Raw genomic sequence first — 16859 nt, 5'->3', positions numbered from 1 at the left:
GAGAGAGAGAGGGGAGAGATTGAGAGAGCAAGAGAGAGATTGAGAGAGGGGGGAGTGAGAGAGATTGAGAAAGAGAGGGAGAGAGATGGATTGAAAAGAGGGAGCGAGAGAGAGAGAGATTAAGAGGGGGTGGAGGAAGCTCTCAGTCTGCTCTCTAAGAAATGGGATCTAGTTGTAAATAGGATCTGGACAGAGTCATAAGCAGCAACTCATTAAAACAAAAAGTCTTGTCTCAAAATCGATCTTTCTAGCCTTTAAATTGTTTTAAATCCTCCAGATTTGAGAAGAAAGACAAGTTGAACAGTCAGTTAGCCTTAATTCAGCATCCAGCCTCGCTGACCCAATGCTATTTTCCAGATTCTTAACCTCTTTTTTTCTCTGGGTGACTAAGTCCTACATTGATTTAGTCACCTTTGTTTTGACAATCCTACAACTGTAAAAACTCCAATAAATTTGGAATGGATTATGATAGAGGCATGAGGTTAGGAGCATTTGTCTTCTTAGAGGATTATCTACACAATTAATTATTTTACCCATTGGTCAAAATATGCGTTTTTGATCGGACACCATAAGTATTAATATATTCCTGCTACCAGTCACTTTTCAGCCCTGTTTACATGTATATATTACCACTAGTATATTACCATCAGTTTTTATATATTCCTATTCTGTATATCCACCTATCATGCCTACACTGACACTCTTACACACTTACACTTACACTTAGACACACACACTCACACTCACACCCACACACTTAGAATTAGACACACACACACACCACCACCCACACACATCCACCACTTATGCTGCTGCCATACTGTTTACATTATTATTATTATTTATCCTGCTACCAGTCACTTTCTTCTAATCAATTACGCCAGCATCCCTGCACATTGTAAATTAGGCACTGACCCTGTATATACGGTAATGTTGCTTCTCCTCTCTTATTTCTTACAGTGCCTTCAGAAATAATTCATACCTCTTAACTTATTCCACATTTTGTTGTGTTACAGCTTGAATTAAAATGGATTACAGTTTTTCCCAGTTTTTAACACGTTTCCCCTGAAACTACATCTCAGGTACTCAAAACTTTGAACACAAAAAACAAAACAGTTAGCCAATTTCTCCAAACCCCACAGACATCTTTCAAAATGAAACACAGCAATCAAAATCATGCTCTCCCTGCTGAAAATGAAACTCTGCTTACAAGTAAGACACACATCAAATGAATCTAACTTAGTGACAACCCAGATCACAGTAATGTGACGTATTCAAAACACTTGTCACACCTGATCCTGCTCTTCCCCCCTGGCGCTCGTGGTCGTGATGGCGAGCTATCTACTCAGAATATTGCAAAATGTGCTTTCACCGAAAAGCTATTTTAAAATCGGACACCTCGATTGCATAAAGGAGTTCTGTATCTATAATTCTTAAAATAATTGTTATGTTTTTTGTGAACGTTTATCGTGAGTAATTTAGTAAATTCACCGGAAGTGTTCGGTGGGAATGCTAGTTCTGAACGTCACATGCTAATGTAAAAAGCTGGTTTTTGATATAAATATGAACTTGATTGAACAAAACATGCATGTATTGTATAACATAATGTCCTAGGCGTGTCATCTGATGAAGATCATCAAAGGTTAGTGCCTGCCATATGAGTTATGTTATACTCACAGACACCATTCAAACAGTTTTAGAAACTTTAGGGTGTTTTTATATGCATATTCTAGTTACTGGGTAGGAGTAGTAACCAGATTAAATAGGGTACGTTTTTTATCCAGCCGTGTAAATACTGCCCCCTAGCCCTAACAGGTTAAAGTGACTAGTGATCCATTTATAAAAGTGCCCAGTGATTGGGTCTCAATACAGTATATACATGTGATATAAGTAATGTAAGATATGTAGACATTATTAAAGTGCCATTAATTAGAGTGGCATTGTTAAAAGTGATCCATTTATTAACTTTCATACATTCACAAGTGCAACACACCAAATTAAAGCTTAACTTCTCGTTAACTTCTTTGGGCTAGGGGGCAGTATTTTGACGTCCGTATGAAAAACGTGCCCAAAGTAAACTGCCTGCTACTCAGGCCCAAATTATGTCTGTGAGTATAACAGAACTTCTTTGGCAGGCGAAACTCCGAGGACAAACCATCCAGGATTTTTTTTTTGAGGTGACAGTGTTTTCAATGGGTTTCTATGTATTGGCAATGTGGCAATGTGGCACTGTATTATCCTCAAAGCGGGCAAAAAAGGTGTCTAATTTGTCTGGAAGTGTGACGTCGGTATCCGTGACGTGGCTGTTTTTGTTTTTGTAGTCCCTGATATCCTGTAGACCCTGCCACTTATGTCTAGTGTCTTAGCCATTGAATTACGACTCCACCTTGTCCCTGTACCTGCATTTCGCTTGTTTGATTGCCTTGTGGAGGGAATAACTACACCCTTTATATTCAGCCATATGTTCAGACCTCTTTCCATGGTTAAATGTGGTGGATTGCGCTTTCAGTTTTTAGCGAATGCCTCCATTCATCCACGGTTTCTGGTTAGGGTAGGTTTTAATAGTCACAGTGGTTATGAAATCTCCAATGCACGTATTTATAAACGCACTCACCGAGTCAGCGCACAGATCAATGTCATTCTGTGAGGCTGACTGGAACATATTTCAGTCCGCGTGATCAAAACAATCTTGGAGCGTGGCTTCCGATTGGTCAGACCAGCGTTGAATGGTTCTCGTCACTGGTACATCCTGTTTGAGTTTCTGCCAATAAGCTGTGATGAGCAAGATGGCGTTGTGGTTGGATTTGACGAAGGGAGGGCAGGGGAGGACTTTGTATGCATAGCAGAAGTTAGAGTAGCAGTGGTCGAGAGTATTAGCCCTACTTGTCGTACAATCAATATGGTGATAAAATGTAGGTAACATTGATCTCAAATTTGCTTTGTTAAAATCCCCAGCTACAATAAATGCAGCCTCCGGGTATATAGTTTCCAGTTTATATAGAGTTTACAAGTTCCTTGAGGGCCGTCTTGGTGTTCTTCAGGGGGATGTACACAGCTGTGACTATAACTGACAAGAATTCTCTTGGTAGGTGGAATGGCCAGCATTTGATTGTAAGGAATTCTAGGTTCGGTGAGTAGAAGGACTTGAGTTCATGTGTGTTGTTATGATTGCAGCATGAGTTGTTAATCATAAAGCATACACCCCCGCCCTTCCTCTTCCCAGAGAGGTGTTTATCTCTGTCGGCGTGATGCATGGACAACATATCCCGAGAGAGAGCCATGTTTCTGTGAGAAAGAGAATGTACCAGTCTCTGATGTCTCTCTGGAAGGCAACCCTTGCTTGAATTTCGTCTACCTTGTTGTAAAGAGACTGGACATTGGCGAGTTGTATACTCGGGAGTGGTGAGCGATGTGCCCGTTTACGAATCCTGACCAGAAGACCGCTCCGTCTGTCCCTTCTGCGTCGCCGTTGCTGGGATTAGATCCATTGTCCTGGGTGGTGGTCCGAAGAGAGGATCTGCTTCGGGAAAGTCGTATTCCTGGTTGTAGTGTTGGTAAATTGATGTTGCTCTTATATCCAATAGTTCTTCCCGGCTATGTGTAATAAGACCTAAGATTTCCTGGGGTAACAATATAAGAAATAATACAAAAAAAAATCAAAATACTGCATGGTTTCCTAAGAACCCGAAGCGAGGTGACCGTCTCTGTCGGTGCCATCTATATCATCTAAGGTATATCACGTCCAGAGCGACTTACAGGAGCAATTAGGGTTTGGTGCCTTGCTCAAGGGCACATCAATAGACTTTTCACCTAGTCATCTCGTAGATTCAAACCAACAAAATGTCAGTTACTGGTCCAATGCTCTTAACGTTGTTTATTATCTATGCATAGTCACTTTACAAATTAACTTGACTAACCTGTACACCCGCACATTGACTCGGTACCGGTACCCCCTGTATATAGCCTCGTTATTGTTATGCACTGTACATTTACTTTTTGATTGATACATTTTTCTTTCACTTTATTTAGTAAATATTTTATTAACTCTATCTCTTGAGCTGCATTGTTGGTTAAGGGCTTGTAAGTAAGCATTTCACTGTAAGGTCTACACCTGTTGTAGTCGGCGCTTGTGAAAAATAAAGTTTGATTTGAACCACGAGGCTGCCTGCCGCCCCTATAGAGGTAATCTTATTGGGACATTGGAAAGAGTGTCCATCTTTGGCAGGAGAGAGGGGCTATGGTCCCACTATAGCACCTTGTGCTTGTCCCTTGTTTCATCCCACATCAATAGATTGGGATTTGGTTTTGTAACTGGTAGCACAACGAGGTAGTGTGTGTTGTGTTGTTGGCTGGTTAAAGAGGGTGCATAGTGGACACAGTGGTCTGCCAGAGATTTCCAGGACAGAGAGAGAGGAAACAGGAGCAGAACTCTGCAGGGTGCCATTATCTCATCCTGGCCTTATTCTCTCTCTCTCTCTCACGCACGTGCGCACACGCACACCCACACACACACACACACACACACACACACACACACACACACACACACACACACACACACACACACACACACACACACACACACACACACACACACACACACACACCAAGCCAATCATTCACTTTCCTCATGGCCCACTTTGAGACCTGTAGTGAACTCATGCAACCCCCATGGCACTATAAGGTTTAACCTTTCCCACTCCTTATGCTTTTACCACGTCAAGTCTTTGTTGAATAGTGTTACGTGGTATTCCCCCCCCCACACACTTCCACCTTGCTAACATTCAGGGACAGTTATCTAGCTACATCTTAGAAGAGTGAATGGCAGATTTAGGGTTAGAGCTCTGAATACTTGACATAGCTCTGAATATTTATTACGCTAGAGCAGGTATTCCCAAACTGGGAAACAGTGTAGTTCATCATTACTATACTGTACAGTGTAGTATTCATCATTATATTGTACAGTGTAATATTCATCAATATACTGTACAGTGTAATATTCATCAATATACTGTACAGTGTAATATTCATCAATATAATGTACAGTGTAGTATTCATCATTATACTGTACAGTGTAGTACTTCATCATTATACTGTACAGTGTAGTATTCATCAATATACTGTACAGTGTAATATTAACCATTATACTGTACAGTGTAGTACTTCATCATTATATTGTACAGTGTAGTAGTAACCATTATACTGTACAGTGTAATATTAACCATTATACTGTACAGTGTAGTACTTCATAATTATACTGTACAGTGTAGTACTTCATAATTATACTGTACAGTGTAGTACTTCATAATTATACTGTACAGTGTAGTACTTCATAATGATACTGTACAATGTAGTACTCATCATTATACTCTACAGTTTAGTTCTAATCTGAGCGACTGCCAGCTCATTATCTTTCACTCTTTACTTAGTCAAGTAATTGAATAACTTCTGCTGTCTTTATCAAAGCTTTTCTTTCAAACGCCCGCCATGATATTTTCCTGGCGACATCTCCTCACTGTGGGTGTTAACTCGGTTGTTAACGCGGTCGTTAACACAGTCCAATTTCTCACCCCTGCCCCCACCATCTTACCCTCTCTAATAGTATGCATTGATTTTCATTGATTTCATTAATTATCATTGATTTTCATTTTTATATTATATATTTATATTTTAGAACGGGGCGTTTGGGAAAAAAAAAAATTCTAGCCTGAGTAGCCTCGTTTCACTGCCAAAAATATAATTAAACCATCTAGTGTTTAATTGTCAATGTAAAATACAGGTAGCTTAGTCAAATAATTAACATCCAATCACATTAACCGTTACTCTCTCGTGGGAATTCCACTAATGGTCCATATGTAGCCAAATGTAGCTACTGCTCATGTTGGTATCTGGACTGATGCCGCAAAAGCCATGACAGGTTGACATAGTGGAGTGGTAACGATCGTGCAAAGAGTTGCTCCCGACACCACTTGGGTACACTGCAGCATCCACCGAGAGGCTCTTGCTGCCAAGGGAATGCCTGACAGCTTGAAAGAAGTTTTGGACACTACAGTGAAAAAATTGAGGCTATGATTGATTAAGAAGTTGGAGCTCTTCTCTGTCTGCAAGGACAACACACAGGTCTTTCCATCATTGTATGATTTATTGTGTGCTTACGGACAATGTCAAATGTGGTATAGCGAAGCACCTGAGTGAGTTGGGTGTGCAATTACGCAGGTACTTTCCCTAAAAGGATGACAATAATGCCCTGCCTCCAGTCCACATACCGCTATCTGAACAAGAGATAGTAGTAACCTGTTTAAATTGGGTACGTTTTTCATCCGGCCGTGAAAATACTGCCCCCTAGCCCTAAGAGGTTTAAAGAGCACGGGGGCACCGGTTAGTCGAGATGATTGAGGTAATATGTACATGTAGGTAGAGATAAAGTGACTATGCATAGATAATAAACAGAGAATAGCAGCAGTGTGAAGGCGGGGGGGCAATGCAAATAGTTTGGGTAGCCATTTGATTAGCTGTTCAGGAGTCTTATGGCTTGTGTGTAGAAGCTGTTGAGAAGCCTTTTGGACCTAGACTTGGCGCTCCGGTACCGCTTACCGTGCGGTAGCAGAGAGAACAGTCTATGACAAGGGTGGCTGGAGTGACAATTTTTAGGGCAGGCTGGGCAACTCCAGTCAAGCCCCCGGTGACTGGAATTGCCCAGGCCTGCAAGCCTTCCTCTGACACCGCCTGGTATAGAGGACCTGGATGTCAGGAAGCTTGACCCCAGTGATGTACTTGGCCATATACATTACCCTCTGTAGTGCCTTGCTGTCTGAGGCCGAGCAGTTGCCATACCAGACAGTGATGCAACCAATCAGGATGCTCTCGATGAGCCAGCTGTAGACATTTTTCAGGATCTGAGGAACAATACCAAATCTTTTCAGTCCCCTGAGGGGAATAGGTTTTGTCGTGCCCTCTTCACGACTGTCTTGGTGTGCTGTGACCATGGTAGTTTGTTGGTGATGTGGACACCAAGGAACTTGAAGCTCTCAACCTGCTCAACTACAGCCCTGTCGATGAGATTGGGGGCGTGCTCGGTCCTCCTTTTCCAGTAGTCCACAATCATCTCCTTTGTCTTGATTTATATTTATGTCATTTAGCAAACGCTCTTATCCAGAGCGACTTACAAATTGGTGCATTCACCTTAAGATATCCAGTGGAAAAACCACTTTACAATAGTGCATCTGAATCTTTTTGGGGGGGGGGGGTAGAAGGATTACTTTATCCTATCCCAGGTATTCCTTAAAGAGGTGGGGTTTCAGGTGTCTCTGGAAGGTGGTGATTGACTCCGCTGTCCTGGCATCGTGAGGGAGCTTGTTCCACCATTGGGGTGCCCGAGCAGCGAACAGTTTTGACTGGGCTGAGCGGGAGCTGTGCTTCCTCAGAGGTAGGGAGGCGAGCAGGCCAGAGGTGGATGAACGCAGTGCCCTTGTTTGGGTGTAGGGCCTGATCAGAGCCTGAAGGTACGGAGGTGCCGTTCCCCTCACAGCTCCGTAGGCAAGCACCATGGACTTGTAGCAGATGCGAGCTTCAACTGGAAGCCAGTGGAGAGAGCGGAGAAGCAGGGTGACGTGAGAGAACTTGGGAAGGTTGAACACCAGACGGGCTGCGGCGTTCTGGATGAGTTGTAGGGGTTTAATGGCACAGGCAGGGAGCCCAGCCAACAGCAAGTTGCAGTAATCCAGACGGGAGATGACAAGTGCCTGGACTAGGACCTGCACCGCTTTCTGTGTGAGGCAGGGTCGTACTCTGCGAATGTTGTAGAGCATGAACCTACAGGATTGGGTCACCGCCTTGATGTTAGTGGAGAACGACAGGGTGTTGTCCAGGGTCACGCCAAGGTTCTTAGCACTCTGGGAGGAGGACACAAGGGAGTTGTCAACCGTGATGGCGAGATCATGGAACGGGCAGTCCTTCCCTGGGAGGAGGAGCAGCTCCGTCTTGCCGAGGTTCAGCTTGAGGTGGTGAGCCGTCATCCACACTGATATGTCTGCCAGACATGCAGAGATGCGATTCGCCACCTGGTTATCAGAAGGGGGAAAGGAGAAGATTAATTGTGTGTCGTCTGCGTAGCAATGATAGGAGAGACCATGTGAGGATATGACCGAGCCAAGTGACTTGGTGTATAGTGAGAATAGGAGAGGGCCTAGAACAGAGCCCTGGGGGACACCAGTGGTGAGAGCACGTGGTGCGGAGACAGATTCTCGCCACGCCACCTGGTAGGAGCGACCTGTCAGGTAGGACGCAATCCAAGCGTGGGCCGCGCCCGAGATGCCCAGCTCGGAGAGGGTGGAGAGGAGGATCTGATGGTTCACGGTATCAAAGGCAGCAGATAGGTCTAGAAGGATGAGAGCAGAGGAGAGAGAGTTAGCTTTAGCAGTGCGGAGAGCCTCCGTGACACAGAGAAGAGCAGTCTCAGTTGAATGCCCAGTCTTGAAACCTGACTGATTAGGATCAAGTAGGTCATTTTGAGAGAGATAGCAGGAGAGCTGGCCAAGGACGGCACGTTCAAGAGTTTTGGAGAGAAAAGAAAGAAGGGATACTGGTCTGTAGTTGTTGATATCGGAGGGATCGAGTGTAGGTTTTTTCAGAAGGGGTGCAACTCTCGCTCTCTTGAAGACGGAAGGGACGTAGCCAGCGGTCAAGGATGAGTTGATGAGCGAGGTGAGGTAGGGGAGAAGGTCTCCGGAAATGGTCTGGAGAAGAGAGGAGGGGATAGGGTCAAGTGGGCAGGTTGTTGGGTGGCCGGCCGTCACGAGACGCGAGATTTCATCTGGAGAGAGAGGTGGAGAAAGAGGTCAAAGCACAGGGTAGCGCAGTGTGAGCAGGACCAGCGGTGTCGTTTGGCTTAGCAAACGAGGATCGGATGTCATCAGCCTTCTTTTCAAAATGGTTGACGAAGTCATCCGCAGAGAGAGAGGAGGGGGGGGGAGGGGGAGGAGGAGGAGGATTCAGGAGGGAGGAGAAGGTAGCAAAGAGCTTCCTAGGGTTAGAGGCAGATGCTTGGAATTTAGAGTGGTAGAAAGTGGCTTTAGCAGCAGAGACAGAAGAGGAAAATGTAGAGAGGAGGGCGTGAAAGGATGCCAGGTCCGCAGGGAGGCGAGTTTTCCTCCATTTCCGCTCGGCTGCCCGGAGCCCTGTTGATCACGTTGAGGGAGAGGTTGTTGTCCTGGTACCATACGGCCAGGTCTCTGACCTCCCTATAGGCCGTCTCATTGTTGTCGGTAATCAGGCCTACCACTGTTGTGTCATCAGCAAACTTAATGATGGTGTTGGAGTCATACCTGGCCATGCTGTCATGAGTGAACAAGGAGTACAGGAGGGGACTGAGCATGCACCCATGAGGGGCCCCCATATTAAGGATTAGCGTGGCGGATGTGTTGTTAACTACCCTTAGGGCATTTATGTGAAATAACGATTGAGGTAGCTACAGTAAAAAGTTTGGGGTCACTTAGAAATGTCCTTGTCTTCCATGAGTTCCAATAAGTTGCAAAACAAATAGGAAAAATAGTCAAGATGTTGATAACGTTATAAATAATGATTTTTAATTGAAAGACTAATTGTGTATTATCCAAGATGCCGTAACAGTCAGACGTCTTTGTCTTTGTCTTGTCTCATCTCATGTATATATCTTTTTATATCTTTTTCTTTGCATTCTTTTTAATATTTTTCCTAAACCTCAACTTCAAAATAGTCTCCTGCAACCCGCCTCACCCAATGTGGTGTGGATGTGATTTTTTCTAAAGTATTTCTATTTACATCCGAACTTGAATATCTCAACTGAAGCTAGCTATCTATCTAGCTACCAGCTATCAGTCAGCTAACCTTTAGCTCGCAAAGCTCTCGCAGTTCGTACAACGCGTTTCATACCAGAGCATACCGGACCTATTTTTCTCTCCATATCCCCGGATTCCTACAGCAAACTCCAAACCCTTTCATCTGGATCATGGCAGCTAGCTAACTGCAACCTGGGTTGACTACTCCTGGCTAATCGTTTCCGTCCCGGAGCAAGCACCAACTAGCCTGGGGCTAGCCCATGCTAGACCCATCTCCCGGCTAGGGCTCCTGGTCTACTCCTGAAGCCCACTCCTTGGCTACAATATCCAAACCCCTTCTACTGCCGGTACGGGGCACAGAACCCCGCCGATCCTTCACGACTGGAATACCGACATAATCTGCCCAAGGATCCCAACAGGCCCCTCAGGCGCGACATCCCCTGAAGGCCCATTCTGCTAACCGCGGCCTGCTAGCTATCTATAGCATACTGGACTGTTAGCTGATCCACCGGACAGTTTCTTGGACCACTATACCCATTTTGCCAATTGGACTTGGACCCCTCTGCTACTTGGAACCCTACTAATTCCACGACTGGTCTATCGAGGAGCACGACACGAGAAGGCAAAAACAGACTTTTCCCCCATCGCGACGTCCCTCTAAGGCCCTTATGCTAGCTTGCTAGCCCCGGCCTGCTAACTGCTAGCTTGCAAGCTCCGGCCTGCTAACTGTCTGAATCGCCGTGTCCCCAGCCAGCCCAATCCCTCACTGGACCCATATGATCACTTGGCTACGCATGCCTCTCCCTAATATCAATATGCCTTGTCCATTACTCTCCTGGTTAGTGATTACTGTCTTATTTCACTGTAGAGCCTATAGCCCTGCTCAATATGCCTTAACCAACCATGTTGTTCCACCTCCCACATATGCGATGACATCACCTTGTTTAAATGTCTCTAGAGACTATATCTCTCTCTTCATTACTCAATGCCTAGGTTTACCTCCAATGTACTCTCTTCCTACCATACCTTTGTCTGTACATTATGCCTTGAATCTATGCTATCATGCCCAGAAACCTGCTCCCTTTACTCTCTGTTCTGAACGTGCTAGACGGACAGTTCTTATAGCCTTTAGCCATACCCTTATCCTACTTCAGCTCTGTTCCTCTGGTGATGTAGAGGTTAATCCAGGACCTGCAGTGCCTAGCTCCACTCCTACTCCCCAGGTGTTCTCATTTGTTGACTTCTGTAACTGTAAAAGCCTTGGTTTCATGTATGTTAACATTAGAAGCCTACTCCCTAAGTTTGCTTTATTCATTGCTTTAGCACATTCTGCCAACCCGGATGTCTTAGCCATGTCTGAATCCTGGCTTAGGAAACCACCAAAAACCCTGACATTTTCATCCCTAACATTTAACATTTTCCGCCAAGATAGAACTGCCAAAGGGGGCGGTGTTGCAATCTACTGCAGAGATATCCTGCAGAGTTCTGTCTTACTATCCAGGTCTGTACCAAAACAATTCGAGCTTCTACTTCAAAAAATTCACCTTTCCAGAAACAAGTCGCTCACCGTTGCCGCTTGCTATAGACCACCCTCTGCCACCAGCTATGCCCTGGACACCATATGTGAATTGATTGCCCCCCATCTATCTTCTGAGCTCGTGCTGCTAGGTGACCTAAATTGGGACATGCTTAACACCCCGGCCATCCTACAGTCTAAGCTTGATGCCCTCAATCTCACACAAATTGTAACGCCCTGGCCATAGAGAGGGGTTTTTGTTCTTTATTTTGGTTAGGCCAGGGTGTTACATTGGGTGTGCATTCTATGTTCTTTTTCTAGGGTTTTTGTATTTCTTTGTTTTGGGCCATGTGTGGCTCCCAATCAGGCACAGCTGAAGTTCGTTGTTGTTGATTGGGAGTCCTTTTCCTTTGGGTTTTGTGGGTAATTGTTTCTGTTTAGTTTTGTACCTAGCAGAACTGTAGGCTGGCGTTCATTTTTGTGTTTTTGTTTAAAGTGTTTCTATTAATTAAATATTGAATATGAACACTCACTCCGCTGCGTATTGGTCCACCTTTTCCGACGATGACTTCTCTGTTTCATCTGACGACGAAGACAGCCCTTACACAAATTATCATTGAACCTACCAGGTACAACCCTAAATCCGTAAACACGGGCACCCTCATAGATATCATCCTAACCAACTTACCCTCCAAATACCCCTCTGCTGTTTTCAACCAAGATCTCAGCAATCACTGCCTCATTGCCTGCATCCGTAATGGGTCTGCGGTCAAACGACCACCCCTCATCACTGTCAAACGCTCTCTAAAACACTTCTGCGAACAGGACGTTCTAATCGACCTGGCCCTGGTATCCTGGAATGACATTGACCTCATCCCGTCAGTAGAGGATGCCTGGTTATTCTTTAAAAGTGCCTTCCTCACAATCTTAAATAAGCATGCTTCATTCAAAAAAAAATTGAACTAGGAATAGATATAGCCCTTGGTACACTCCAGACCTGTCTGCCCTTGACCAGCACAAAAACATCCTCTGGCCTTCTGAATTAGCATCGAATAGCCCTCGTGATATGCAACTTTTTAGGGAAGTTAGGAACCAATATACACAGGCAGTTAGGAAAGCTAAGGCTAGCTTTTTCAAACAGAAATTTGCATCCTGTAGTACAAACTCTAAAAAGTTCTGGGACACTGTAAAGTCCATGGAGAATAAGAGCACCTCCTCCCAGCTGCCCGCTGCACTGAGGCTAGAAAACACTGTCTCTACCAATAAATCCACAATATTTGAGAAATTCAATAAGCATTTTTCTACGTCTGGACATGCTTTCCACCTGGCTACCCCCTACCCCGGTCAACAGCTATGCGCTTCCAACAGCAACTCGCCCAAACCTCCCCCACTTTTCCTTCACCCAAATCCAGATAGCTGATGTGCTGAAAGCGCTGCAAAATCTGGACCCCTACAAATCAGTCGGGCTAGACAATCTGGACCCTCTCTTTCTAAAATGATCTGCCAAAATTATTGCAACCCTTATTACTAGCCTGTTCAACCTCTCTTTCGTATCGTCTGAGATTCCCATAGATTGGAAAGCTGCCACGGTCACCCCCTCTTCAAAGGGGGAGACACTCTAGACCCAAGCTCTTACAGACCTATATCTATTCTATTCTGCCTTTCTAAGGTCTTTGAAAGCCAAGTTGACAAACAGATTACCGACCATTTCGAATCTCACCGTACCTTCTCTGCTATGCAATCTGGTTTCAGAGCTGGTCATGGGTGCACCTCAGCCACGCTCAAGGTCCTAAACGATATCATAACCGCCATCGATAAGAGACATTACTGTGCAGCCGTATTCATCGACCTGGCTAAGACTCAGTCCATCACAACATTCTCATTGGCAGACTCAACAGCCTTCGTTTCTCAAATGATTGCCTCGCTTGGTTCACCAACTACTTCTCCGATAGAGTTCAGTATGTCAAATCGGAGGGCCTGTTGTCCGGACCTCTGGCAGTCTCTATGGGGGTGCCACAGGGTTCAATTGTCGGGCCGACTCTCTTCTTTGTATACATCAATGATGACGCTCTCGCTGCTGGTGATACTTTGATCCACCTCTACGCAGACGACACCATTCTGTAAACCTCTGGCCATTCTTTGGACTCTGTGTTAACTAACCTCCAGATGAGCTTCAATGCCATACAACTCTCCTTCCGTGGCCTCAAACTGCTCTTAAATGCAAGTAAAACTAAATGCATGCTCTTCAACCGATCGCTGCTCGCACCTGCCCGCCCGTCCAGCATCACTACTCTGGACGGTTCTGACTTAGAATATGTGGACAACTACAAAAACCTAGGTGTCTGGTTAGACTGCAAACTCTCCTTCCAGACTCACATTAAGCATCTCCAATACAAAATTAAATCTAGAATCGGCTTCCTATTTCGCAACAAAGCATCCATCACTCTTGCTGCCAAACATACCCTCATAAAACTGACCATCCTACCGATCCTTGACTTCGACTATGTCATTTACAAAATAGCCTCCAACACTCTTCTCAACAAATTGGATGCAGTCTATCACAATGCCATCCGTTTTGTCACCAAAGCCCCATATACTACCCACCACTGCGACCTGTATGATCTCGTTGGCTGGCCCTCGCTTCATACTCGTCGCCAAACCCACTGGCTGCAGGTCATCTACAAGTCTCTGCTAGGTAAAGCCCCGCCTTATCTCAGCTCACTGGTCACCATAGCAGCACCCACCCGTAGCACACGCTCCAGCAGGTATATCTCACTGGTAAACCCCAAAGCCAATTATTCCTTTGGCCGCCTTTCCTTCCAGTTCTCTGCTGCCAATGACTGGAACGAAGTGCAAAAATCACTGAAGCTGGAGACTCTTACCTCCCTCACTAGCTATAAGCACCAGCTGTCAGAGCAGCTCACAGATCACTGCACCTGTACATAGCTCATCTGTAAATAGCCCATCCAATCTATCTCATCCCCATTCATCTTCTGCACATCCTACCATTCCATTGTTTAATTGCTATATTGTAATTACTTTGCCACCATGGCCTATTTATTGCCTTACCTCTCCTACCTCATTTGCACATACTGTATATAGATTTTTTAACCATATTATTGATTTTATGTTTGTTTATTCCATGTGTAGCTCTGTGTTGTTGTATGTGCCGAACTGCTTTGCTTTATCTTGGCCAGGTCGCAGTTGCAAATCAGAACTTGTTCTCAACTTGCCTACCTGGTTAAATAAAGATTAAATAAAAATAAAATAAACTTTTCTTTCATCAAAGAATCCTCCATTTGCAGCAATTACAGCCTTGCAGACATTTGGCATTCTAGTTGTCAATGTTTGTAGGAAATCTGAAGAGTTTTCACCCCATGCTTCCTGAAGCTCCTCCCACAAGTTGGATTGGCTGGATGGGCACTTCTTACGTACCATACGGTCAAGCTACTCCCACAACAGCTCAAAAGGGTTGAGATCCGGTGACTGTGCTTACCACTACATTACAGACAGAATACCAGCTGACTGCTTCTTCCCTAAATAGTTCTTGCATAGTTTGCTTTGGGTCATTGTCCTGTTGTAGGAGGAAATTGGTTCCAATTAAGCGCCCTCAACAGGGTATGGCATGGCATTCTAAAATGAAGTGATAGCCTTCCTTCTTCAAGATCCCATTTACCCTGAACAAATCTCCCACTTTACCACCACCGAAGCACCCCCAGACCATCACATTGCCTCCACCATGCTTGACAGATGGCGTCAAGCACTCCTCCAGCATCTTTTCATTTTTTCTGCATCTCACAAATGTTCTTCTTTGTGATCGAACACCTCAAACTTAGATTCATCTGACCAAAACGTTTTTTCTATCTTCCTCTGTCCAGTGTCTGTGTTCTTTTGCCCATCTTAATCTTTTCTTTTTATTGGCCAGTCTGAGATATTACTTTTTCTTTGCAACTCTGCCTAGAAGGCCAGCATCCTGGAGTCACCTCTTCACAGTTGACGTTGAGACTGATGTTTTGCGGGTACTATTTAATGAAGCTGCCAGTTGAGGACTTGTGAGGCATCTGTTTCTCAAACTAGACACTCTAATGTACGTGTCCTCTTGCTCAGTTGTGCACTGGGGCCTCCCACTCGTCTTTATATTCTGGTTAGAGACAGTTTGCGCTGTTCTGTGAAGGGAGGAGTACACAATGTTGTACGAGATCTTCAGTTTCTTGGCAATTTCTCGCATGGAATAGCCTTCATTTCTCAGAACAAGAATAGACTGATGAGTGTCAGAAGAGAGATCTTTCTTTCTGGCCATTTGGAGCATGAACCCACAAATGCTGTCACACCTGCTCTCGCTCCGCCTCCCTGGTGCTTGAAGGCGCCAGACTCCCCAGCATTATGCACTCCTGCCACCATCATTATGCATTACGGGTACGGGGGCCACCGCCGATGGAGCCGGGTGTGCCTAAGCCAGCTTGTCAGGATCCACGCCCTATTTATTTATTTTAACCTTTATTTAACTAGACAAGTCAGTTAAGAACAAATTCTTATTTTGGCCTACCAAAAGGCAAAAGGCCTCCTGCTGGACGGGGACCTGGGATTAAAAAATTATTAAAAATACAATATAAATATAGGACTAAACACACATCACAACAAGAGAGACAACACAACACTACATAAAGAGGGACCTAAGACAACAACATAGCAAGGCAGCAACACATGACAACACAGCATGGTAGCAACACAACATGGTAGCAGCACAAAACATGGTACAAACATTATTGGGCATAGTCAACCGCACAAAGGTCAAGAAGGTAGAGACAACAATACATCACACAAAGCAGCCACAACTGTCAGTAGGTGACCATGATTGAGTCTGTCCAGTTTCAGTGTTCGTTGCAGCTCGTTCCAGTCGCTAGCTGCAACAAACTGAAAATAGGAGCGACCCAGGGATGTGTGGGCTTTGGGGACCTTTAACAGAATGTGACTGGCAGAACGGGTGTTGTATGTGGAGGATGAGGGCTGCAGTAGATATCTCAGATAGGGTGGAGTGAGGCCTAAGAGGTTTTTATAAATAAGCATCAACCAGTGGGTCTCGCGACGAGTATACAGAGATGACCCCTTTACAGAGGAGTATAGAGTGCAGTGATGTGTCCTATAAGCAGCATTGGTGGCACATCTGATGGCCGAATGGTAAAGAACATCTAGCCTCTCGAGAGCACCCTTACCTGCCAATCTATAAATTATGTCTCCGTAATCTAGCATGGGTAGGATGGTCATCTGAATCAGGGTTAGTTTGGCAGCTGGGGTGAAAGTGGAGCAATTACGATAGAGGAAACCTAGTCTAGATTTAGCTTTAGCCTGCAGCTTTGATATTTGCTGAGAGAACGACAGTGCACCGTCTAGCCATACTCCCAAGTACTTGTATGAGGTGACTACCTCAAGCTCTAAACCCTCAGAGGTAGTAATAACACCTGTGGGAAGAGGGGCATTCTTCTTACCAAACCACATGACCTATGTTTTGGAGGTGTTCAGGACAAGGT

Source organism: Salmo trutta, chromosome 25 (assembly GCF_901001165.1).
Source record: "Salmo trutta chromosome 25, fSalTru1.1, whole genome shotgun sequence".
NCBI lineage: Eukaryota > Metazoa > Chordata > Actinopteri > Salmoniformes > Salmonidae > Salmo > Salmo trutta.
The sequence above is the reverse complement of the archived record's forward strand: the minus strand, read 5'-3'. Positions refer to the sequence as shown.